General features: G+C 36.7%; 1 protein-coding gene and 1 non-coding gene across 2 annotated transcripts in view; both read left to right on the plus strand.

The window, feature by feature from the left end:
• LOC134539792 (nitric oxide synthase, salivary gland) overlaps positions 1 to 25,094 on the plus strand; it is a 239,806-nt gene that overhangs the window by 90,517 nt on the left and 124,195 nt on the right. The window lies entirely within an intron of this gene.
• On the plus strand, positions 4,001 to 4,072 carry Trnae-uuc (transfer RNA glutamic acid (anticodon UUC)). Its single transcript has one exon. It is a non-coding gene; the product is annotated as a tRNA-Glu (tRNA).

Genomic DNA, 25,094 nt, shown 5'->3' on the forward strand with positions numbered 1-25,094 from the left:
TATAACTATTATCGGAATCTTTTCGCGAAATATGCATGGCCCTACGTATACGGCACTTGGCGGGAGTCATTTCGTGCAGACAACAGAAGTCGCATGTGAACGGAAATGCGTAACCACGCTGCTGCCATCTTTAGCGAATGGTGCGAACCGGAGCTGAAAAAACGGAAACTTTATGGTATTAACTGTTTAAAAATTTTAACAATATTTGTCGATAATCAGTTCTAAGACAGAGGTTTGATATTTTATCAAGTCTTAACCGCTTTTATCTCAGCCGTTTTTATTATGTAGTTTGAAATTTCCGTTTCCTGATGAACTGAGTCAATGGTCGACGTAGCTTGTCCGGCAGCGAATTCTAGCGGTCGTTGCAAAAAAAAATTGGTTGTCTGTAAAGTCGGTTTACGGACGATAGTTTAACGTGGCAACGTCATAACAAAACATTGATGAAATGATTGCATACTGTTATTAATAAAATTGAATAATTTTTATTGAATTATCACAATTTTGTATGGATACAAAGAAGGAGTTCAATTAAATATACAATTTAATTGATAAATTCACTTTTATTTGCACACATTAATTCAAATATATTTATTACTTTAACAAAGAGATTATTTTAACCATTACTTTTATACATGTTTGCTATTTAACTTCAAGTTCGTCGAGAATTTTTACGCTTTTTCGCAATTACACATTTAACGACGAAGTTTGCTCATGAAATTAAACGTAGAATTAAATATAAATGTCCTTGCAGTTAATAAAATAAGTATTAGTAAGTTTAAGAAAGCATTTCGGCTTTAATCTCCAACCCAGACGCTCGTGGTGCGCTGGGGCCGAGATTAAAATTCGTCGAGAATATTTTACGTTTTTATGTCTTCCAGTGCGCAAAATGATATGCAATTGTGGCCCCGGGCACGAAATTTGATATATAATTCATTAATAATAACGCCCCTCGTGATAAACAAAGGCAAATATGTATTAACGAGTGCCTGGTTGCCGCCAAAGCGGGTAAAAAGAGCGCGATTCGTTCGGTTCGCGTCCGTCACCGTAGAAGACAGCACCGTAGGGGAATGATATTATTTCGTTTTTATAATACGATTTTATGACAAATAAGCATCCCAAATACACCAAACTTATTTATAATGTGTTACAATATTTTTTTTAAAAGATGTGCAAAATATCCTGGGTGTAATTTGAATTATTATGTGTAACTGTAAAACACCATTGTTCGTACAAAAACGTATTTGAAAATTTAACATTACTTTTAAATAACCGTAAAGATTGTGCTTAAAATCGGTGGACGATCGTTAAATTACATAATATTAATAATTCAAACGACGAAAACATGATTGAAAAGTCAAATCGATGGTTGTTCCAATCGAGTGGAAGAGAGATGCGGTGCAAGCGTACAATGAGCGTAACGGGACACATCGTAGTGGCACAATGTGCGTTACGGGACAGTTATTCGTGCGTGCAGCTGGCGTTCATCTATTTATTAGACGTTGTCACGTCAAAAAGAATAAACGTGAGATTCGTGTCAAGAAATTAGTTGAAAATCCAATTCGCTTATTTGTTTCGTGATTGGGTGAGTTTCTTTCAGGTACGTGTTTACTGTTACAACACCAATCACAGTAATTCAGTGCGGAAGCAAACACGTCCTGAGTGTCCCAGTCAAATAAGGGAACGACTTCTCTCGCAGACGGCAGCTAATAACAAGGAAGAAACCTGTGGTGCGGGTATACCTTGTTGCAGTCTAATAGGCGTTCAGTTTTTTTTTCTCGAAAAATGCCTGCCCCTAGTTATTATTAGAGACCCGGAAAATTCGCGGTTTCAATGACCTCCAGGATAGATTCCAATATCCTCTACACAGTCGGGCAAATGCCAACTGTTCATTGGCTGCTGACTTTTGAGTCGTTTCGACTTGGTGGCCTGTGATTCGACACTTCTATGAGTGAGGGTCTCTAATTGGCCCTCAGTCCTCCAGATTAACAGTGAACCAATGACAGACGCTGTACTAAGGTATAATTATTTAAATTTTAGCATAACACGAAATGAACCCGTGCATTTTTAGAGTCTCTAGTTATGATTCATTTCAGATGACAGGTGGCTAAGATCAGTATTTAAAGGGTCCATAAATCCTCTCGACTGTCCTGTGGGCACATCGCCATGTCGAATAAGAGCATAATTGCATAGGTGTCACTCGCGAGAGACTTCTCCAAAAAAAGCTCCAAAGAAGGACGGACGCAATCTTCACCGGCACCGTGCGGGCTGACAGGCCAGGGGTGAACATTCCCGGCGAGAGAAAGACAAGAGACGTTGTTTCTCCGTGCGCACGTCTGCCAGGTGGTGAGGGGGAGAGAAGAGGGTGTGTGTGTTTGCTTATCCGGAGACGTCTCGTGCGAGCGTCCGAGGATGCTGCGGGTCCATTGTGGGGGACACACTACCTCCATGCGGTATCTCTCTGGTTGCCCGCAGCCAGAACAAGACAACACTCCTTCCTCCACCGCCTGCCCCACCCTGGCAGCTGGCGCGCCCCGGGGCGAACAAATAGCCAGCAGCGCTACTGTCGCTACCAGTCGCTACTATAATAATAATATTAATAATAATAATAATATTAATATTAATAATATTAATGCATTTATTTATTCCCTCTTTATTTTGACTACAATTCTCTAAATTGAACAGGGAAATTTTATCTGTTCATCAGGCATACTTTGCAAATTTTCCCTGATCTCAACAATTACATTCGAACCACTCCGCGCAGTGTCTCTCTCTCCGTATTACGTCACGCGCCACCTGTGACTGTGACGTCAGAATCGGATGTTCGAACAGTGTAGAGTGTCGATGTGCTCAGTAAAAAAAAAAAATAGTGCATGGAGTCCCTCCAAGCGGAAGAAATGAAACTTCGTAATGTGGAAATGAAAATAGGAAGGGGTAGAAATTGATTTTTAGTGAAATCAAATTGTATAAAATCAAACTAAAAAAACAAGTAAATGAAATAATGAATATTATAAATTAAAATAGAACAAAAAATAGAACAATAAGTACGTATTTCAGCTAATTTCACGACGCTCACACTGTTTACTTCGCTGCATAGCAAGAATACCACGTTTAACGCAACAGTGCTTTCATACCCCCTCCATGGTAGCATTAAACGTTTAACGTAACCTTGTTGGAAGTCGCATTAGAAGTTTCACTTCAAAAATATAGTCATCGAGTCTTTCAGCAGCCGTCAATGATGAGCAAACATCTAAACCTCGATAACGAGCAAATTCACGTGTTCTCATGTTGTTCATGTCGAAAAAGAAACTTTCAAACGAGAATTTAATTAAAACACTGTCAATGTTGTTAAATTTCGCTAAACAGTTAATACTTTAAAGTTCCTACACATGTCAGAAGTTAAACTTCTCTGGAATTACTAAAATATTAACCTGAAACATTTAAAAACATACTATAACATTAAATGGGCATATATGATATAAATATTTTTTGCTTAAACGACTGAAATAGTCAGTAAATACTTACCACGAACAAACCTTAACCTTATTGAGCTGATCTAACATTAATATTATGTTATATTATATTATTATTTGCTACCAGGCCCATTTAAATTTTTCTGGGAGAATATGTATTATAATCATTGTAATGTCAGCTTTCTTAGGTATTTTAAAACTTGAGATTATCCTTTACTATGACTATTTTAGTTTACCAGATATATTCCAGGGTAGTTTCACCATCGTAAAGTGACATTTGGCATTTGGTATGTACCTTCATGTTTACGAAAGTGACTAATTCAAGAAATTAGTCCTACTAAATGTATACCAAAAGCTAAAAAGTTAACTTGTAAATAAAAGCGAACACATCTATTAAATCTAAATTATAAATAATAAATATTATTATTCATTGAATTTAAATCACACAGAAATCATTACGTAACAGTATTGTTTTATAAATCTGTGTTTTCAACTTATTATTTTAAATAATCGTAATTTATTGTATCATATCCGGTATGGTCTAGTGGCTAGGATACCTGGCTTTCACTCAGGAGGCTCGGTTTCGATTCCCGGTACCGGAAAGTTAAAATTTTCATTTTTTGAAATAGTTCACAATAATTGTGAAATGTATAAAAATGAAACCCGCCCACCTGCTTGCAAGCACATGAGAAGCGAAGCTTCGCAGATTGTTTGCAGTTTCACGTCAGCCACCACAAACACAGCATTGCTGCTCCCATCTGTACTGCATGCAACCTGCATTCTGAAATATGGCAACGAACATAAATTTTGCGATTCGAAGTAGCTTTAGTGTTAATGTCAGTACAGTGCCATTGCAGGTTGTGTACGAGATATGTGTTTACAAATTTATATAAGCCTGAAATTTCAGTCTCGTGGTCATGTTAAGAGACTTCATTGCAACCGCAGCCACAAAGTTAATTGTTCGGTGTCACCATAGACAAGAGCGTGCGCGGCATTTCATTTCTGTGGGGGGGAGCTCTTTTTCTCTTTGCCTGCTTTTTACTTAAAATTGTTTGCCTTTCGTTGGAAGAAAAATATATTTCGGAAAAGGGGAGGCTTTTTTTATATCCCCCTCCATTTTAATTAAGTTATTACTTTTAATAATCCTATTAATATTAATTCGCCATATTATGGTATGTCCCTGGCCATAGGAGTGAAATGGGACAAGCATTGCCCCGAATATCAATGCAGTTATCTACACCACTCTATTCCTTATCGTTTCACTTAACGCAACTCTCTGACCTGTACAATTTTTTTGAAGTTATACTTCTTCAGGTGCGTTATGAAAAAGAAATGATGAGAGTGAATTATTCCGATGCGCGCGCACCAGGATGTTAAAAGAGCTACACACAAATAAAAATTAAAAATGTGTTTTTAAATCATATTTTTTTAGTGATTGATGTTGAATACTGGTCCCTCTAACTAAAAAATAATTGTCAATATTAGTGAAATAAATTGTATTTTTAAACTTTTCAGGAGTATTTTTATAAATTCGTTAATGTTTCCGTATATATAATTTATTTTCATTATAAATTATTACATTACTATTTAATAAATAATATAAATTTATTATTTAGATCTAACATTCAGCATATCGATTGATTTTCATTATTTGTTAAAATTCATATCGATTAGTTTAGTATCGGCTGTAAATATGTTTTACTTCAAATATTTTAATTATAACATCATATGACGCATTATTGTAGATTCCACACATTCGTGTATGTTCAAAACTACTTAGCTTTTTAGCTGTGGTTTCTAACTTCGAATATAATCCAATATACATAATACTATCCAGTATGTGCACGTTTATGGTTCAATTAAACGGGGTTCAAACGGCAAACAAAAGATACATATTTCCGAAAATATGTATTTTCAGGTTCATTTTCCTCGTGATGCTTGTCTTACTTCACCGAGAGTAAAATTTGTTTGCCTTAACAACACATTTGTTTTTACATGGTTATATAGTATATATATATATATATATATATATATATATATATATATATATATATATATATATATGTGTGTGGACCAGAAAATTTCGCGTATTCAATGACCTCCAGGATAGACTTCACGATCCTGTCCACACTCGGGGAAACGTCACCTGTTCATTGGCTGCTGACTTGTGAGGCGTCTCAATTGGGAGACTCGTGGATTCTATACTGCTTTTACTGAGGGTCTATAGTTGGCGCGCAGTCCTCCAGGTTAACAGTGAACCAATAGAGCAGGAGTTGCATAAAGGTACAATTATTTGCAGTTCAGCATATCGCGAAATGAATCCGTGAATTTTTCCGGTCTATATATATATACACACATAGACAACAAACCAACCCCACCCCACACACATACACCCACACATCCTCGACCATATCACTCGATGCATGCGACCCTCTTACTGAATGGATTATACCAGCATGACAAGGCTACGGCCTGAGACGCACTTAGGTCCTTGTTAAACCGCACCCCTCCTACAAATAAACTTGGTTCAACTCTGGTTACGGGAAAAAAATCTATGTTCTAAAGTATTTAAACGACACTTAACCTAACCAAAATTTCATTTAAGTCACTATCACCTAGACGTGCGAATGACTTTCCCTCCCGAACCGAATAAGATCGAATTTTTTTTTGCGAGAATTTCATTTATGTAACAGACCTAACCTAACATACATTTTACTTTCACAACGAGAAAAAAAATGTGCGCAAGTCTTTCATTACTCGCCGTGATGAGTAACATCTAACCTCGGTAACGAGAACATTCGTGTGTTCCTCATGTTGAAAATGAACTTAAAATACGAAACTCGGAACACGAAATTTAACTTAGATTTTTTTTGGTAAATATGTAGTTTAGCGATATGTGTTAAAAAAAATTTCTAAATTCCGAAAATACTTTTATTCTATGTTTTTTTAACTTCCTCTTTTCATAAAACCCGGCGGAGATAAATTACAAATAATTTAGGAGATATCGCCGTTCTTATTTTGCAATACAAGACCTGTGCAATCATTTGATCGTCGCCATTTTTTATTTTCCCGTGTGTTCGTGAATGCCTAATTAATTAAAATAGTTGATTAGGTCAGGTCAGTTACATTATAAATACTTTCAAACTAAGCGGACATTAAAAATAATATGAATTAATTTTAATGGTTGTTTAGTTTCAAAGTATTTATAATGTAACTGACCTGACCTAACAAACCTTGACAAAGGATGAACAGTAGGAACTCACGTAATTTTTTTTACTTATTACTTGTGCAACAATATCCAAATAACAAATAAAACATTAAAATTTGAAACGTTAAAAACTCACCTAAGTTAGAGGCGGGTGCAAGAAAAAAAATTTCATACTCGTAAACAAGAAACAAAATTCTAAACGCCGCGCATGAATGCACAAGTATTGTGATGAAAATTAAAAAATTTGATATATCCTAAAGAATTTGGAATTTCTTATCTCCGCCGGGTTTAATGAAAAGAGGAAGTTAAAGAGCATAGAATAAAAGTATTTTCGGATAAAAAAATTTTTTTAACATATATCGCTCAACTACATATTTACTTTTTTAAAAAAAAATAATGCCAAGCGTGATAAATACACGGAAATTGTGTTTTTTACTACATTTCTTGACGCAAATCCCCCCTCTCCAACCAACCCAAACAAAATAAATAGCTAGCATGTCCCTGAGTTATACAAATGTTACCTATTCAAACATTTTTGTACATTATACAAAAAAAGAAGTGTTTACCCTAGGTACACACGAAAAAAGTTTTAATTCTATGGAACTACTAAAATAGTATCTGAAACATTTTAAATCACATAATATAATAATAAGTATGTGTTAGCATGTTTGTTTTGCTTAAACGACTAAAATAAATCTGTAAATACTTCCTGCAAACAAATCTCAAATTTATTGAGCTCATTCATAGTTAAAATTTAAAATTTGAAATTTTGACCACGCATTATGTTTTCATGACGTCGAATATACATACTGTAGCTTAAAAACAATTTGTATCTCTACAGTATGATGAATATCAATGTTAAATAAGGGTTGTCAAAATTGTAATGCCAGGATAAAAAAATGACTTTTGTTACTGGTCGCTATTTATTTTAATGACTATAAATAAAAAACAACGTATTAAATGATAGTTGCACAATTATAAAGTTTTTTATATTTTTTAATAACTAAGCGCGGTGTCATTATGCCATGTTCACTAAAGCAATATATACGGATGAATCACGTAGGGGTCCGCCATATCTGGGAGTGCATCGGACGGGAGAACCGTGTTTACACATTTCCGTCCCGATCGACTTCCGTCCCGTTCGTGAAAAATTACTCCCGCCGAAATTTTCCGTACAGCGAGGGCTGAGATGTTTCTCGTAGGAAAAGTGGTTTTTCTGTAAAGTCGGTTTACGGACGATAGTTTAACGTGACAAAGTCATAACAAAACATTGATGAAATGATTGCATAATTTTATGAATAAAACTGAATCATTTTTTATTTAATTTTAACTTTTTGTATGGATACAAACAAGGAGTGTAATAAAATGTACAATTTAATTGATAAATTTACTTTTATTTGCACTCATTAATTCAAATATGTTTATTACTTTAAAGAACAGGATTTTTTAACTATAACTTTTATACATGTTTGCTATTTAACTTCCTCCAATCTGTGTTATTCTGTTAAGGATAGGACGATGATAGGAAAAGAAGGAAACGAATGGAGTAGTATAGTTTGGCCGGAACTGGGACAGGGTTCAGGGTGTGGAGCCGAGAGCCGAGCCACATATCTGATTGTGACGTCACGGCAGCCATCTTGGATGAGCGTAACGGGACACAGCGTAACTGGACATAGCGTAACGGGACAAGTAGATCACGGCGGACATTTTGGATCCGCCATCTTAGATACTCCATTTTGGATGACGTCATTTTGTTTTCTCGAACATTCCGGCATTGTGTTTTCCGCCATTTCGAATTATGATGTCACCGCTGCAATTTTCGTTACGGTCGCCATCTTTAACTTTTTTTATTTATTATCCGATTTTAATGTAAAAAAATTTAAAATTTATAAAAAAATTCAATGAATAAAAATTTAATAAAAAATATTTAAAAAACAAACATTTACGACACAGAGTACGGAGTCCTCGGTTCGAACCCGGTGAGGGCAAAAAAAATGGCGACCGATCCTTCCCTCGTGGTGGCTGCAGGCAGACTGACTCCCACCACTTATGTCAAAGAATATATATCACCAGTGAGCATGACGTCATGTCCGCCATCTTTAAAATCCGTAATTTTAATGCTAAAGATTCAGGAAAAATTTAAAAATCATTAAAAAAATTAATCAACCTAATTAAATATTTAAAAAAATCCTTAAAACCACCGTTACACTTTTTCGTGACGGCCGCCATCTTGAAATCACCCGCTGTAGATCACCATCTTGTTTTCGTCTGCTAGAGTGTGCTGATACCATGTTAGTATAATTATCTGGTCACCATACCATTGTCCTTAACTGTAGACATTAAACTTTGACCTTGACCTTGAAATTTTAACTTAACCTTGAACTTTGACATTGACCTTGAACTTTGACCTTGAACTTTGACTTTGACCTTGACCTTGAAATTTGACCTTTACCTTGAACATAGACCTTGACCTTGAAATTTAACCTTGACATTGAAATTTGAACTTGACCTTGAAATTTGACTTTGTCCTTGTCGACCATCATGGATCCGACATTTTATGTTCAGTACATGCTACCAGGAGCTACCACCTGCTGGAGTACACCATCTTGTGTGTGTGTACTCGTATTATAGAGTACATTTCCATCAGGATAATTTTATACTAACCCGCTAAAGTGCAGTAATCATTTAAAACTGTGACACCCGCCATCTTGTCATTTGGCCGCCATCATGAAAATCCGTAATTATTTAGCTAGAAATTCGGGAAAAGTTCCAAAATTCATTAAAAAAATTAGCAATAAATACACTTATTGATTCGATCGATTCCCTTCCTTGGTTCGATCCCTGGATGATGCAAAACATTTAATTGTATGGAAAAAATAATAATTTTAATTAACAATGTTCAAAATATATTAATTAAACTGTCAGTAAATGTAATGATTGATTAGATCGAATAAGGTCCTTGGTTCGATCCCTGGCCGATACAAAACAACTTTAATTTTAAAAAATACCACAAAAGCGACAGGTTTGAGAAATAAAAACACCGCAAGTTCTTTTTAAAAAAAAATATTACATAAATAATACACTACTACAAGCAAAAAAAAAAACACAGACAAATTACTAAAGTCTTGTGGATTCCTCGATTCAAACAGTCTTCTTATTGTACGGACTAAGCCTTTTACATTATTTTAAATGTATATCCGATCCATTTATCAACGCAGCCAGAGACGGACTGAAGTTCATATCACCAGGGTTCCACTTATATATTCTCATTTGCTGGTACAACACATGAGTCAAAACAATAACCATGTTCATTATACTTCTCGGAGCATTTTTATAATGAAGATGTAAGCTATCAAGACGTGAAATTAGTTTATTTCACTTATTGCACTGAAATTGTATTCTCTTAACATTATTAGAACTACTGCTTCTTTCATGTCTGCGAGCATTTGAGGTGATAGTAAATGATGCGTCACAGTATTTGCACTGACGCAATGTACGCTCTTCACTAGTTGAAGTATCCATTGCTGATGATGAAACTTCGGATGATGGTGGTATCACATATGTTGAAATCTCCTCCAATGTTGACATCGTCGTTGCCAACGGGATCTGCACCTTCTCCGTCGTAGCTGTCGTCAAGGTTCCTGTAGACGATGGTACAACCTCCGAGTTCGACGTTAAAGTCGGTTAAAGATGCCATCGTGTTCGCAAGAACATGTAATTACGCGATTTATGCGCCAGATTAAACAAACTAGGTGATCCTTACACCGTCGACATCAGTAACAAACTGAGCGTCCTGCTGTCTAGGACTCGCTTATATACATGCACCGTATGGAATAATACGCTAGTCAAATCAAGAACCATTTACAATAATACTAGAGTCAAAACAACATTAAAGAATAGAAGGACCATCAACGTAAAGGCAGCACATTTGGAAGCACCGACAACGAAAAGTACGCACATTTGGAAGTACCGTCAACGAAAAGACAGCACATTTGGAAGCACCATTAAAAAAAAAAAAGGAAACAAAATTGGAATCACCATCAAAAAAGGAAGCACAATTGGAAGCACCGACAACGAAAAGGCAGCACATTTGGAAGCACCGACAACGAAAAGGCAGCACATTTGGAAGCACCGACAATGAAAAGGTAGCACATTTGGAAGCACCGACAACGAAAAGGAAGCACAATTGGAAGCACCAGAATCAAAAAGGCAGCACCATTAACAAAAAGGAAGCACATTCGGAAGCACCATCAACAAAAAGGCAGCACATTTGGAAACACCATTAACAAAAAGAAAGCACATTTGGAAGCACCATCAACAAAAGGCAGCACATTTGTAAGCACCATAATCAAAAAGGACACACATTTTGCAAGCACCATCAACAAAAAGGCAGCACATTTGGAAGCACCATAATCAAAAAGGACGCACATTTTGGAAGAACCATCAACAAAAAGGCAGCACATTTGGAAGCACCATCAAAAAAGGAATCACATTTGGAAGCACCATCAACAAAAAGTCAGCACATTTGGAAGCACCATAATCAAAAAGGAAGCACATTTTGGAAGCACCATCAACAAAAAAAAAGGAAAAAAGGAAGCACAAGTTACGAGAACTAAGTCTTAGTTAGAAATCAGAATACAACAAATAAAAACATTAAATTTTTATAATTAAAATTATTTATTTTATTTCTTTACATTATACAAATGCAAGTAAAACAAGCCATTATTGTATGTAGCCAGCTTCCCTCAGTTCTTTGAGTAAGAAGGATATTTCTTTGATGCACGAATAGTTTCCTGCACAAAGCGAACCATGCAGAAGTCTCAGCCGGTCAACCAATATGTTTGGATCTTTCCATGATGTGTAATCATTCTCTTCTACCACCATCTTCCTTGCACGTTTATAATAACTATTATTATCTCTGGTGTCTTCCTTTTTACCACCAACTTCAGGGTAACTTTCATTTTTGAGACAGTTATCATCACAAGCTTGATCAAATGTATTTAATATATCACGTCGTTTCCATCGTTTCGGTCTCAGGACAACGCCACATTCTTCGATCTTGTCAGCGTTAGGTGCTTCATGACAGTCTATGTCTTTGTCAACAGCCTCAGAGTCACTGTAACAATCACCGTTGAAGGCATCGTCTTCACCCAGATTACCGTAAGAATTCGATGTTGATGATGTCGAAGTGACTTCATCGTCATCATGCTTCCTTTTTAGGAGTCCATCATTTTTACAAAGTAGGAAAGATCTACTTGAATTCGGCTGGAATATATTCTCACTTTTCACGTTAAGGATTCTTCCATTGTCTTCATTCTTCCGTAAATCATCAACCTCCTTCAATTTAAGTTCTTTGTCGAGATCGGAAGAGCCAGGAAAATTATTGTCGTAATGCAGATCACTCTTCCTTAGTCTAGTAGATTCATCGTTGTCCTCTAGCTTGTACGCAGGCTTGGCGTTACAAGTTCTGCCATGTATTTTTAAGCTCTCTCTCCGCGTAAACGACTTGCTACATCGAACACAACTTATCACATTGCGTAGTGGATTTTTAACACAGTCATTCTTCTCGTGTTGCCTTTTATTCTTTCTCAAGATAAACTCTTTGCTGCAAAACTTACACCTATATTCTTTCAATACAGCGTCAGATCCCAAATCGGAATTCATATTAGTTACTGAGACAAATGCCAGATACTAATTGAGTGTTTTAAATTAGATACATTACTTAAATAGAATTTTTTTCATATTTCATCAGCGAGAATTAATATATCTCATGCAAAGGTACTTTATGCATGTAGTTCTGCTTTTCAACAACAGATGTCGCCACATGTTGCTTACAGGTAAATAATATTTAGTTCTTTTATGCGGGATGCGGGATGCTCACTAACGATCGCAAAAGAAGGATGGCTTCGCTAGACTCCAAGGAGAAGGAAGTCCGTCCTTCCTGTTTGTGCTTCTTAGATTTCTCAGAGATTATTATTTGACTGAGAAATGATATTTTTTCTATAATTTCCACATGAAAAAAATATTACATGTGTTGATTAAGTAGCAGAGATTCACTAATTATATGTAACCTTAAATAAATTAACATGACTCATTAAGTAAAAAATCCTTCATGCAGAGATCAATTGCTTATCTGTAACCAGAAGCACTTGCAGAAAACCATCAAAATATTGTCAAGTATAATCAGGAGCACAAGGAGAAAACCACAATAATATTGACAAGAATAATAGAAAGCACACGGAGAAAACCGCCACAAGTTTTCTTTGTTATCACATAATTACAGAGAAAAAAATAATAAAAAATTAATAAAAAAATCACAAAAAATTCAAAAACTGATTCTGACTTGGACTAGAACTCTATCTTTGCTTCACAAGCTAGCAGAACATTTCTCCGTGTGCTTCCGATTATTCTTGACAATATTATGGTGGTTTCCTCCGTGTGTTCTCGATTATTCTTGACAATATTATGGTGGATTTCTCCGTGTGCTCTCGAATATTCTTGTCAATATTTTGATGGTTTCAGCAAGTGCTTCTGGTTACAGATGAGCAATTGATCTCAGTAGTATAGGTTGGCCGGTCCTGAAACAGGATGCAGGATGTGGATTGTGATTGTCGGTCCGCCATATTGGATAGTGACGTTACGGCGGCCATCTTGGATGACCTTGACCTTGAACTTTGACCTTGACCTTGAATTTGATCCTCAAAATTAGTCAAAATTGGGCAAAAATTGCCCAAAATTCCTCAAAACATCTCCAAAATTTCCATTTTTTAGGTAAAAAATTCTGCCAAAAAATCTCAAAAAATTCCACAAATTAAAAATTTCTCTTTTCGAGGGAAAAATTTCCCGTTTCGAGGGAAAATTTCCCGTTTATAGTCCTTAAAAATCCCAGCGACTGAAAATTCCTAAAACTGGCTTAAAACTCCAAAGAGTTAGCCGCTTATAAGCCATTTCTAGGAATAAGGATACCATGACCGACATTATGACGTCACCGTTGCAGTTTCCGTTACGCCCGCCATCTAGAAAATCCACAATTTTTATGTTAGAAAATCGGGAATAATTTTAAAAATCATTAAAAAATTATTTGATCGAATAAATAATAAAAATCTTAAAAACCACTGTTGCAGTTATCGTTACGGTCGCCATATTGGAATATATAAATGTTGCATATTTCGTTACACCCGCCATCTTGGTTGAGTACCATGTCATTCTTACACTTTATGTTACGACCACCATATTGGATCCTATTAATGTTGCAATTATCGTTATGGTCCCCATCTTGAAATTTAGATGCCATCTTGGAAATCCATAATTTTTATGTTAGAAAATCGGGAAAAATACCAAAATTCATCAAAAAATTAACTTAATAGAATTATGATTGATTATATCGATTCCTGTCCTTGGTTCGAAACCGGTGAGGTCAAAAAATTTAAAAAACATCAGATCCTTCCTCCACAGAAGCCACATACAGACTGACCTACCACCACCAATAACAAGGTATTTACCATCAGCTGGTATGATGTCATGTCCGCCATCTTGTCTTCGTACGCAGAAGACCACCATCTTGTTGTAGTCTGCTAGAGTGTACTGGTGACATGTTAGTATAATGTTCTGTTCACCATACCTATAACCTTGAACTTTGACCTTGACCTTGAACTATGACCTTGACCTTGATCTTTGACTTTGACCTTGATGAACATCATGGATCCGTCATTGTATGTTCAGTACATGCTACCAGGAGCTACCACAGGCTAGCGGTCATTGCCATCATCATGTTTTCGTCTGCTGGAGGACACCATCTTGTGTGTACTCGTCTTACCATCATGCTGATTTTATTATAACCTGCTACAGTGCAGTAATCATTTATTACTGAGGTGCCCGCCATCTTGAAATTTGGCCGCCATCTTGAAATCATGTAATTATTTAGCTAGAAATGCGGGGAAAATTCCAAAAGTCACCGAAGAAATCAATTATTAATTTTGAAATTGAATCGATGGATTCCTGTCCACGGTTCGATTCCTGACCAGTGACAGTTGTAACTAAATATTAAATAAATTTTAGATTCTGTTTTCCATTACCTTTCACAGAGTTTATTAATCATTCGCTCTACGAAAATCAACTCAAGTCAATATTCCTCACCAACGAATTAATACAGTACCGCTATGCATTACATGAAAGTCTAATTTTTCAATAATCTGAATAACCTATAAGCCGTTCATATACAAAGCCACACATATAGATCAATTGTCTTCAGTCCATGAGACCGAGTCATGTCATTATCAGACGTATAGGCTAGAAATTTCAGGACCGCATGACCTTCGTCGTTATCTTATTATATTCAATTAATCCATCGTGACATTTTTTATACATACTAAAGGACTAAGTGTCCTTGAAAAATATTTTTGTAACACCAAGAGGTTTAAAACTAGTAAATATTCAATCACTACATTTTGTACTACGCGCAATTAACAAAAGGGAAGCACCGACAACGTAAAGGCAGCACCGACATCGAAAAGGCAGCACCGCCAACAAAAAGGCAGCTCATTTGGAAGCACCGACAAGTAAAAGGCAGCACCGCCATCGAAAAGGCAACTCAATTGGAAGCACCGAAAATGAAAAGGTAGCACCGCCAACGAAAAGGCAGCTCATTTATCATTGGCTCCAATTGTCATTGGCTCCAATATTCATTGACTACAATATTCAATGGCTCCAATATTCATTGGCTCCAATATTCATTGGCTCCAATATTCATTGGCTCCAATATTCATTGTCTCCAATATTCATTGGCTCCAATATTCATTGGCTCCAATATTCATTGGCTCCAATATTCATTGGCTTCAATATGCATTGGCTCCAATATTCATTGGCTCCAATATTCATTGGCTCCAATATTCATTGGCTCCAATATTCATTGACTCCAATATTCATTGGCTCCAATATTCATTAGCTCTAATATTCATGGGCTCCAATATCAATTGGCTCCTATTGCTCCAAATGCTCCAACAGGCTCCAAAAGGCTCCAACAGTCTTTTGGTTCCTATAGACATTGGCTCCAATATTCATTGGCTCCAATATTTATTGGCTCCAAAATTCATTGGCTCCAATATTCATTGGCTCCAATATTTATTGGCTCCAAAATTCATTGGCTCCAAAATTCATTGGCTCCAATAATCATTCGCTCCAATATTCATTGTTCCAATATTCATCGGCTCCAATATTCATTGGCTCCAATATTCATTGGCTTCAATATTCATTGACTCCAATATTCATTGGCTCCAATATTCATTGGCTCCAATATTCATTGGCTCCAATATTCATTTGGCTCCAATATTCATTTGGCTCCAATATTCATTTGGCTCCAATATTCATTGGCTCCAATATTCATTGGCTCCAATATTCATTGGCTCCAATATTCATTGGCTCCAATATTCATTGGCTCCAATATTCATTGGCTCCAATATTCATTGGCTCCAATATTCATTGGCTCCAATATTCATTGGCTCCAATATTCATGGGCTCCAATATCAATTGGCTCCAATTGCTCCAAATGCTCCAACAGGCTCCAAAAGGCTCCATCAGTCTTTTGGCTCCTATAGTCATTGGCTCCAATATTCATTGACTCCAATGTTCTTTGGCTTAAATATTCATTGGCTCCGATATTCATTGGCTCCAATATTCATTGACTCCAATAGTCATCGACTCCAAAATTCATTGGCTCCAATATTTATTGGCTCCATCAGTTATTGACAACATCAGTCTTTTGGTTCCAAAAGTCTTTTCAAAAGACTCCATCAGTCTTTTGGCTCCAACAGTCTTTTGGTTCCTATAGTCATTGGCTCCAATAGTCATTGGCTCCAATAGTCATTGGCTCCAATAGTCATTGACTCCAATAGTCATTGGCTCCAATATTCATTGGCTCCAATAGTCATTGGCTCCAATATTCATTGGCTCCAATATTCATTGGCTCCAATAGTCATTGGCTCCAATATTCATTGGCTTCATTATTAATTGGCTCCAATTGCTCCAAATGCTCCAAAAATTACATTAAATTCTGGCTTGTACTAGAACTCTATCTTTTTTCAACAATGAGAAGTTCACAAGCTAGCAGAATATATTTATGTAATTCTTTATTTTATTTTTAATTTTTTATTAATTTATTTTTATTTTTTAATATTTTTTCCCCTGAAATTTTATGATATAAAAGAAAACTTGTGTCGTTTTTTTCCGTGTGCTTCTGATTATTTTTGAAAATATAATGGTGGTTTTCTCCGTGTGCTTCCGATTATTCTTGTTAATATTTTGATGGTTAATCCGTGTGCTTACGATCATTCCTGTGGTTTCGGTCAAAGTTCAAGGTCACACTCGTCCAAGATGACCGCCGTGATGTCGCAATCCAAGATGGCGACCCTGAGAAATCTGAGAAGCACTAGCAGGAAGGACGAACTTCCTTCTCCTTGGAGACTATTGTAGCTATCCTTCTTATGCGATCGATAGTGAGCATTCCCGCATCCTGCATAAAAGAAATAAATATTATTTACCTGCAAGCAACACGTGACGTCATCTGATATTGAAAAGCGGAACTACTTGCAGCAAGTACCTTTGCAAAAGATAAATTAACTCTCACCACTGAATAGTGCTATTGTAGTCAGTTAGAGACATGAAGATTCGAAGCCACGCGGCCAATTAGTCATGCAGTCTCGTAAGCATGCGTTCTGGAAGCTTCGTAGTCCTATAGCCTCGCGATCGCGTAACCTTGAAGACTTGTTATCGCATAGTCTCGTAACCTCATGGGTCGTAGTCTCGTAGTCATGATGCATTGGAGTCTCGCAGACTTGAAGCTACCTAAGCAAGTAGCCTTGTAATCTTATAACATAATGCTGGTGGTGCAGTTGGAGCAAAAGAGAAAATTCCGACGAAGACAGATGCGTCAATTGGAGCCTTGTAGACGAGTAGCTTCGTAGACAAGTAAACATGCAGACTTGTAGACCTCTATCCTTGCAGTCACGTAAATTCGTTTTCTAGAGGATTCGTAGCTCTGTAGCCTCGCAGTCTCGTAAACTTGAAGATTCGTAGTCACGTAGTCTCGTAACCACATGGCTCGTAGTCGCGTAGACAATATGTCTTGGGACAACGTAGAATTGTAGCTACGAATCCAAGTAGCCTCGTAGACTTGAAGCTTCGTAGTCCTATAGTTTCGCTATCACGTAACCTTGAAGACTCGCAATCGATTAGACTCGTAACCACATGAGTCGTAGTCTCGTAGACTTGAAGCTACGTAAGCAAGCAGCCTTGTAATCTTATAACATAATGCTGATGGAGCAGTTGGAGCAAAAGAGAAAATTCCTTCGAAGACAGATGCGGCAACTGGAGCCTTGTAGACGAGTAGCTTCGTAGTCAAGTACTCATGCAGACTTGTAGTCCTGTATCCTCGCAGTCACGTAAACTTGTGTACTAGAAGCTTCGTAGCTCTGTAGCCTCACAAGTCATGTATAACTCGTAACCAGCTAGATCATTTTAGACTCGTAGTAATGTAGTCTCATAGTCTCTTAGACTCGAAGAATTCTAGGCAAAATATATTTGGAGCCAAAAGACTTTTGGAACCAAAAGACTGTTGGTGTCAATGACTGTAGGTATCAATGACTGATGGAGCCAATGAATATTGGAGCCAATGAATATTGGAGCCGATGAATATTGGAGCCGATGAATATTGGAGCCGATGAATAATGGAGTCAATGAATATTGGAGGCAATGAATATTGGAGTCAACGAATATTGTAGCCAATGACTATTGGAGCCAATGACTGTTGGAGCATTTGAAGCAATTGCAGCCCATTAATAATAAAGCCAATGAATATTGTAGCCAATGAATATTGGAGCCAATGAATATTCTAGCCAATGACTATTGGAGCCAATGAATATTGGAGTCAATGACTATTGGAGCCAATGACTCTTGGAGCCAATGACTATTGGAGCCAATGACTATAGGAACCAACAGACTGTTGGAGCCAAAAGACTGATGGAGTCTTTTGAAAAGACTTTTGGAACCAAAAGACTGATGTTGTCAATGACTGATGGAGCCAATGAATATTGGAGCCAATGAATTTTGGAGTCGATGACTATTGGAGTTAATGAATATTGGAGCCAATGAATATCGTAGCCAATGAATATTGGAGCCAATGACTATAGTAACCAACAGACTGTTGGAGCCAAAAGACTGATGGAGACTTTAGAAAAGACTTTTGGAACCAAAAGACTGATGTTGTCAATAACTGATGGAGCCAATGAATATTGGAGCCAATGAATTTTGGAGTCGATGACTATTGGAGTCAATGAATATTGGAGCCAATGAATATCGGAGCCAATGAATATTGGAGCCAATGAACATTGGAGTCAATGAATATTGGAGCCAATGACTATAGGAGCCAAAAGACTGATGGAGCCTTTTGGAGCTTGTTGGAGCATTTGGAGCAATCGGAGCCAATTGATATTGGAGCCCATGAATATTGTAGCCAATGAATATTGGAGCCAATGAATATTGGAGCCAAAGAATATTGGAGCCAATGATTATTGGAGCCAATGAATATTGGAGTCAATAAATATTGAAGCCAATGAATATTGGAGCCAATGAATATTGGAGTCGATGAATAATGGAACAATGAATATTGGAGCGAATGAATATTAGAGCCAATGAATTTTGGAGCCAATTAGTATTGGAGCCAATGAATATTGGAGCCAATGAATTTTGGAACCAATAAATTTTGGAGCCAATGAATATTGGAGCCAATGTCTATAGGAACCAAAAGACTGTTGGAGCCTTTTGGAGCCTGTTGGAGCATTTGGAGCAATTGGAGCCAATTGATATTGGAGCCCATGAATATTGTAGCCAATGAATATTGGTGCCAATGAATATTGGAGCCCATAAATATTGGGGCTAATGAATATTGGAGCCAATGAATATTGGAGCCAATGAATATTGGAGCCAATGAATATTGGAGCCAATAAATATTGGAGCCAATGAATATTGGAGCAAATGAATATTGGAGCCAATGAATATTGGAGCCAATGAATATTGGAGCCAATGAATATTGTAGTCAATGAATATTGGAGCCAATGACTATTGGAGCCAATGATAAATGAGCTGCCTTTTCGTTGGCGGTGCTACCTTTTCGTTGTCGGTGCTTCCAATGGAGTTGCCTTTTTGATGTCGGTGCTGCCTTTACGTTGTCGGTGCTTCCCATTTGTTGATTGCGCGTAGTACAAAATGTAGTGGTTGAATATTTACTAGTTTTAAACCTCTTGGTGTTACTAAAATATTTTCAAGGACACTTAGTCTTTTAGTATTTATAAAAAATGTCACGATGGATTAATTGAATATAATAAGATAACGACGAAGGTAATGCGGTCCTGAAATTTCTAGCCTATACGTCTGATAATGACATGACTCGGTCTCATGGACTAAAGACAATTGATCTATATGTGTGTGTTTGTACATGAACGGCTTATAGGTTATTCAGATTATTGAAAAATTAGACTTTCATGTAATGCATAGCGGTACTGTATTAATTCGTTGGTGAGGAATATTGACTTGAGTTGATTTTCGTAGAGCGAATGATTAATAAACTCTGTGAAAGGTAATGGAAAACAGAATCTAAAAATTATTTAATATTTAGTTACAACTGTCACTGGTCAGGAATCTAACCGTGGACAGGAATCCATCGATTCAATTTCAAAATTAATAATTGATTTCTTCGGTGACTTTTGGAATTTTCCCCGCATTTCTAGCTAAATAATTACATAATTTCAAGATGGCGGCCAAATTTCAAGATGGCGGGCACCTCAGTAATAAATGATTACTGCACTGTAGCAGGTTATAATAAAATCAGCATGATGGTAAGACGAGTACACACAAGATGGTGTCCTCCAGCAGACGAAAACATGATGATGGCAATGACCGCTAGCCTGTGGTAGCTCCTGGTAGCATGTACTGAACATACAATGACGGATCCATGATGTTCATCAAGGTCAAAGTCAAAGATCAAGGTCAAGGTCAAAGTTCAAGGTCAAGGTCAAAGTTCAAGGTCAAAGTTCAAGGTCTAGGTCAAAGTTCAAGGTTAAAGGTATGGTGAACAGAACATTATACTAACATGTCGCCAGCACACTCTAGCAGACTACAACAAGATGGTGGTCTTCTGCGTACGAAGACAAGATGGCGGACATGACGTCATACCAGCTGATGGTAAATACCTTGTTATTGGTGGTGGAAGGTCAGTCTGTAGGTGGCTTCTGTGGAGGAAGGATCTGATATTTTTTTAATTTTTTGCCCTCACCGGTTTCGAACCAAGGACAGGAATCGATATAATCAATCATAATTCTATTAAGTTAATTTTTTGATGAATTTTGGTATTTTTCCCGATTTTCTAACATAAAAATTATGGATTTCCAAGATGGCATCTAAATTTCAAGATGGGGACCATAACGATAATTGCAACATTAATAGGATCCAATATGGTGGTCGTAAGATAAAGTGTAAGAATGACATGGTACTCAACCAAGATGGCGGGTGTAATGAAATATGCAACATTTATATATTCCAATATGGCGACCGTAACGATAACTGCAACAGTGGTTTTTAAGATTTTTATTATTTATTCGATCAAATAATTTTTTAATGATTTTTAAAATTTTTCCCGATTTTCTAACATAAAAATTGTGAATTTTCTAGATGGCGGGCGTAACAGAAACTGCAACGGTGACGTCATAATTCAAAATGTCGGTCATGGTATCCTTATTCCTAGAAATGGCTTATAAGCGGCTAACTCTTAGGAGTTTTAAGCCAGTTTTAGGAATTTTCAGCCGCTGGGATTTTTAAGGACTAAAAACGGGAAATTTTCCCTCGAAACGGGAAATTTTTCCCTCGAAAAGAGAAATTTTTAATTTGTGGAATTTTTTGAGATTTTTGGCAGAATTTTTTACGTAAAAAATGGAAATTTTGGCGATTTTTGAGGAATTTTGGGCAATTTTTGCCTAATTTTGACTAATTTTGAGGATCATATTCAAGGTCAAGGTCATCCAAGATGGCCGCCGTGACGTCACTATCCAAGATGGCGGATCGACAATCACAATCCACATCCTGCATCCTGTTTCAGGACCGGCCAACCTATACTACTGATCTCTGCATGAAGGATTTTTTTACTTAATGAGTCATGTTAATTTATTTAAGGTTACATTTAATTAGTAAATCTTTGCTACTTAATCAACACTGGTAATATTTTTATCATGTGGAAATTAAAAAAAAAAAAAAATATCATTTCTCAGTCAAATAAAAATCTCTGAGAAATCTAAGAAGCACTAACAGGAAGGACGGACTTCCTTCTCCTTGGAGTCTAACGAAGCCATCCTTCTTTTGCAATCGTTAGTGAGCATCCCGCATCCCGCATAAAAGAACTAACTATTATTAACCTGTAAGCAACATGTGGCGACATCTGTTGTTGAAAAGCAGAACTACATGCATCAAGTACCTTTGCATGAGATATATTAATTCTCGCTGATGAAATATGAAAAAAATTCTATTTAAGTAATGTATCTAATTTAAAACACTCAATTGGTATCTGGCATTTGTCTCAGTAACTAATATGAATTCCGATTTGGGATCTGACGCTGTATTGAAAGAACATAGGTGTAAGTTTTGCAGCAAAGAGTTTATCTTGAGAAAGAATAAAAGGCAACACGAGAAGAATGACTGTGTTAAAAATCCACTACGCAATGTGATAAGTTGTGTTCGATGTAGCAAGTCGTTTACGCGGAGAGAGAGCTTAAAAAGACATGGCAGAACTTGTAACGCCAAGCCTGCGTACAAGCTAGAGGACAACGATGAATCTACTAGACTAAGGAAGAGTGATCTGCATTTTGACAATAATTTTCCTGGTACTTCCGATCTCGACAAAGAACTTAAATTGAAGGAGGTTGATGATTTACGGAAGAATGAAGACAATGGAAGAATCCTTAATGTGAAAAGTGAGAATATATTCCAGCCGAATTCAAGTAGATCTTTCCTACTTTGTAAAAATGATGGACTCCTAAAAAGGAAGCATAATGACGATGAAGTCACTTCGACATCATCAACATCGAATTCTTACGTTAATCTGGGTGAAGACGATGCCTTCGACGGTGATTGTTACAGTGACTCTGAGGCTGTTGACAAAGACATAGACTGTGATGAAGCACCTAACGCTGACAAGGTCGAAGAATGTGGCGTTGTCCTGAGACCGAAACGATGGAAACGACGTGATATATTAAATACATCTGATCAAGCTTGTGATGATCACTGTCTCAAAAATGAAAGTTACCCTGAGGTTGGTGGTAAAACGGAAGGCACCAGAGATAATAATATTTATTATAAACGTGCAAGGAAGATGGTGGTAGAAGAGAATGATTACACATCATGGAAAGATCCAAACATATTGGTTGACCGGCTAAGACTTCTACATGGTTCGCTTTATGCAGGAAACTATTCGTGCATCAAAGAAATTTCCTTCTTACTCAAAGAACTGAGGGAAGCTGGCTACATACAATAATGGCTTGTTTTACTTGCATTTGTATAATGTAAAGAAATAAAATAAATAATTTTAATTGTAAAAATTTTATGTTTTTATTTCTTGTATTCTGATTTCTAACTAAGACTTAGTTCTCGTAACTTGTGCTTCCTTTTTGCCTTTCTTTTTTGTTGATGGTGCTTCCAAAATGTGCTTCCTTTTTGATTATGGTGCTTCCAAATGTGCTGCCTTTTTGTTGATGGTGCTTCCAATTGTGCTTCCTTTTTTGATGGTGATTCCAATTGTGCTGCCTTTTTTTTTATGGTGCTTCCAAATGTGCTGTCTTTTTGTTGACGGTACTTCCAAATGTGCGTCCTTTTCGATGTCGGTGCTTCCAAATGTGCCGCCTTTTCGTTGATGGTCCTTCTATTTTTTAATGTTGTTTTGACTCTAGTATTATTGTAAATGGTTCTTGATTTGACTAGCGTATTATTCCATACGGTGCATGTATATAAGCGAGTCCTAGACAGCAGGACGCTCAGTTTGTTACTGATGTCGACGGTGTAAGGATCACCTAGTTTGTTTAATCTGGTGCATAATTCGCGTAATTACCGGTTCTTGAGAACACGATGGCATCTTTAACCGACTTTAACGTCGAACTCGGAGGTTGTACCATCGTCTACGGGAACCTTGACGACAGCTACGACGGAGAAGGTGCAGATCCCGTTGGCAACGACGATGTCAACATTGGAGGTGATTTCAACAGATGTGATACCACCATCATCCGAAGTTTCATCATCAGAAATGGATACTTCAACTAATGAAGAGCGTACATTGCGTCAGTGCAAATACTGTGACGCATCATTTACTATCACCACAAATGCTCGCAGACATGAAAGAAGCAGTAGTTCTAATAATGTTAAGAGAATACAATTTCAGTGCAATAAGTGAAATAAACTAATTTCACGTCTTGATAGCTTACATCTTCATTATAAAAAATGTTCCGAGAAGTATAATGAACATGGTTATTGTTTTGACTCATGTGTTGTACCAGAAAATGAGAATATATAAGTGGGACCCTGGTGATATGAACTACAGTCCGTCTCTGGCTGCGTTGATAAATAGATCGGATAGACATTTAAAGTCATGTAAAAGGCTTAGTCCGTACAATAAGAAGACTGTTTGAATCGAGGAATCCACAAGACTTTAGTAATTTGTTTGTGTTTTTTTTGCTTGTAGTAGTGTAGAATTTATGTAATAAATTTTTTTTTAAAAGAACTTGCGGTGTTTTTATTTCTCAAACCTGTCGCTTTTGTGGTATTTTTTAAAATTAAAGTTGTTTTGTATCGGCCAGGGATCGAACCAAGGACCTTATTCGATCTAATCAATCATTACATTTATTGACAGTTTGTTTAATGTATTTTGAACATTGTTTAATGAAATAATATTTTTTCCATACAATTAAATGTTTTGCATCATCCAGGGATCGAACCAAGGACGGGAATCGATCAAATCAATAAGTGTATTTATTGCCAATTTATTTAATGAATTTTGGAACTTTTGCCGAATTTCTAGCTAAATAATTACGGATTTTCAAGATGGCGGCCAAATGACAAGATGGTGGGTGTCACAGTCATAAATGATTACTGCACTGTAGCGGGTTAGTATAAAATTATCCTGATGGAAATGTACTCTATAATACGAGTACACACACACAAGATGGTGTACTCCAGCAGGTGGTAGCTCCTGGTAGCATGTACTGAACATAAAATGTCGGATCCATGATGGTCGACAAGGACAAAGTCAAATTTCAAGGTCAAGGTCATATTTCAAGGTCAAGGTCAAAGTTTAAGGTAAATGTCAAAGGTCAATGTCAAAGTTCAAGGTC

Source organism: Bacillus rossius, chromosome 16, assembly GCF_032445375.1.
Source record: "Bacillus rossius redtenbacheri isolate Brsri chromosome 16, Brsri_v3, whole genome shotgun sequence".
In the NCBI taxonomy this organism is placed as follows: Eukaryota; Metazoa; Arthropoda; class Insecta; order Phasmatodea; family Bacillidae; genus Bacillus; species Bacillus rossius.